This window comes from Psammomys obesus, unplaced genomic scaffold (genome assembly GCF_907164565.1).
Source record: "Psammomys obesus unplaced genomic scaffold, mPsaObe1.curated_primary_1811, whole genome shotgun sequence".
Lineage (NCBI taxonomy): Eukaryota > Metazoa > Chordata > Mammalia > Rodentia > Muridae > Psammomys > Psammomys obesus.
Genome location: NW_026590710.1, coordinates 1 through 3,436, shown reverse-complemented (window position 1 = coordinate 3,436; position 3,436 = coordinate 1).

The window sequence follows — 3,436 nt, the reverse complement described above, 5'->3', positions numbered from 1 at the left end:
TATATATATATATATATATATATATAAACAAACCAGCCCTCTGGTCTTTATTATTCTAGATATGAGGTCTGATTATGCAGTCCTTGTTGGCATGGAATTCACTGTTTAGACCTCAGACTTAGAGATTGGCTTTCCTCTTCCTCTCAAGCTATAGGAGGTGTGTACTACCATGCTCTGCCCAGGAAGAACACGATAAAAAAAATTATGATTACATGCACATGTTTGTCTCTGTGCACATATGCCTCGTGTGTGTGCTGGTGTATATGATGGCCAGAAAAGGGTGTTGAATCCCATGAAACTGGAGTTTCAGGTTGCTGTGAGCTGCTCAGCTGTGGGTGTTGAGAACTGGCCTCAAGTTGTCTGCAAGGACAGCAATTGCTCATTTCCACTCAATCTGAAAGACCCCTGCCTCACCCTAAGTTAAACATAGCTAACGCCATTTTGTGAGACACCACTGTTTTATAAAACTCTAAAGGCCAGTTGAGAAACTGGAAAATTACTGAGAAATCCTAGCTGTGTCACCCACTTGGGATATCTGCGGTCAGGCTGCCCCAGTCAAACTAAAAACAGTTTGTGTTAATCACCCTCATGGATATCTGTGAGACTGTTTCAGTTAAGATAGAGAAAAACAAAATAACAGGTGGCGGGCCACGTCAAGGGGTCATCATAACCCCCTTGACCACCCAGTTCCTGGAATCTTGGTGCCCCTGCCAAACTTTGATGCAAATCGTGGTCTCATGAAAATGTACCAATCAGCCCCCTGTAACCATGCTTCTCAGCTTCTGTACCAGTGCTTCTGCTCTAAAACCCTATAAAAACCCCAGCTTCCTACCTAGGGGGCACACAAAGTTATCCGAATGACCTTGCTGCCCCGGGTACCCGTGTATCAAAATAAAAGCCTCTTGCTGTTTGCATCCGAATGGCCTCGTTGTTCCTTGGGAGGGGGTCTCTCTGACGGAAGATACCCAACCGGGGATCTTTCAATTTAATGTCCTTTTCTGTGTTTTAGCTGCATTAGAATATCCATTGCTCTTTGGAGCAGGTTCTGGTGTAGCCAGGATGTCCCGGTTTGTCTTGACTGTGTTTCTATGCTGGCCGTTAGCCATCTTGTTGTCTTTAGCCTTACCTGTTTCTTCATGGAAACTGCACCAAAGACTGGACCCTCCTGTCTTTGGAGTTTAGAGTAGTGTTCAGGAAGATGTCAAACATGGAGTGGCTCAAGAATGGGTGCTGGCAGTTCAGATGCCGGCATCTTGAACGACAGGGCACAGGGTAGTGTATGGACACATAAATATGTAGGGGCAAGTGAATTGAAGGACAGGGATGTGCATACACTGGAACCCTGAATTTTGGGGTGCAGGTACTGGTACTCATAATTATCATTTTACAGGTGCAGGTGCCCTAGGTAGCATCTGTGAGATTCCTCAGAATAAAGCTGGGGTGCTGCTTACAGGCCTCCCCCAAACTGTGCTCCCTGTACTCAGATTCCCCTCAGCTCTGCCACTTTGGATCTGGGATTCCTGTAATTCTATTGTTCACCTGGTGTCCACAGGGTGACCAGAAGAACAGTGGCTTGGTGGCTGGGATGCTCTCCTAGTAATCCTGAAGCTGACCCATATGGAAAAAGAGGTTTCTGAATTCTGGCTTCTAGAGCAGAGAGTTCCTGGATATGGGGATCCAAATTCACTAGAGTATGTGAAGGGGCAGGTGGCCCAATGTTTGCTACTCCTGGATCAGTGAGATGGCCACAGAGGTCCTGGATCATATCGACTCCATTTCCTAGATGACCTGTCCATAACAGGAAGCCGCAAAGTTGATGCCCTGGATCTAGCCACTTGTCTATACACTGGTCTCAGAGTCTCGGAATCTCTGCCCCTCAGATACAGTGCACACTGGTCTCCACCATCTTGGAGTCTTCTTTTTTTGATCTTTCATTCTTCCTTTCTTTTGTGGTGGGAGCCTTTTGTGACCTTTTGAATTTCCTCATGGGTCTGTTTAGGTCTATTTAGGTTGGTGAATTATTGTTGAATTCATTGTTGAATAATGGTTGCTTGGGCAAAGCTAAAACTTATCCATCTCATGTACTTTTTTAAGTTTACTGGGATATAGTATGTTTTAAGAACATTTCCTTAGAATATTCTGAATTTCGCTGGTTTCTGTAGTAATGTTTTTCTGTAATTCCTGATTCTGTTAATTTGAGTACACTATTTTTTCCTTAATTTATTTGAGATATGGGTCTGTCAATTTTCTTCATCTTCAGAAAGAGCCAGCTCTTCCTTTGGTTAATTCTATGTACTGTTTTATTTATTTCTGTTTCATTCATTTCTATTATAATGTTATTTCTTTTTATTATATTATTAATTAATTTGTGTGTGTACTATCAGCATCTGCTCACACCTCTCCTCTCAGACCCTCCCTCTCACCTCACTTCCCAACCCAATATGCCCCTCCTCCCTTTCTTTTCAAAAAAAAGAATTCTCCCATGGATATCAACAAACCTAGGCATATAAAGTTGCAATAAGATTATGTACAACTTCTGTCACTGAGGCTACACAAGGCAGTCCAATTAGGAGACAAAAGCATCAGAGACAGCTTTGGTTTTGCTGTTAAGTGTCCCCATAAAGACAAAGCTGCACAACTGTTATATGTGTGCTGAGAGCCCAGATCTGTCCCATGCATGCTCTATTGTTGGGAGTTCATTCTCTGTGAGCTTGTGCTAGTAGCCTTTCTGTGGGGCAACCCTGAGCATAGAAAGGAGATGTCTTTGCCTGCAGGGTGCTCCAGAGAGCAGATGAGGACTCAGCAATGAGAGAGAAAGAATTAGTCAGCTGATGTGGTTCAGTGGAGTCTAGTAGCTGACTTCTAAAATTCAGACCTTTCTTTGGCTCTGACTTATTGTTGACAAGGCTCTTCTTGTTTATACAAGTTTCACGGTACAAACACAGATTAAAATGATTATACAAGTGGTACAGAAAGGGTGTTTGATTTTTTTTTTATTATCCAGGGATAAAAGCTCAGTTACAATTTAAACAGTACACACAGAACATATTTGATTATCATTATTAGCCCAATAGCTCTACTTTAAAAAATCTAAAGAATGTTTCCTTCAAAGAAAACACATTTAATATGTGAAAGCCTGCTTTCAGGCTCCCATTGTTTGCAGTATGAGTGTAGTCCAGAGAAACAGAAAACACTTTAACTGGTCTCTTTATGTGTAGCAAATGCAAATAAATAGCTCCCTTTACTCTATGTGTCATCATCTATGCTACAAAGAAGAAAAAGTTTATTTAAGTCAATCTATCTTATTTACTGAATTTTATTCATACAGGAGTGTACCCTCTGTGTCCTTCTATCTTTAAACTACATTTTCCAGGAGCTCTAAGCCTATAATAAAAGATCTTAAATCTATACCTGAATATCCAGGCCTCTCAGGCTT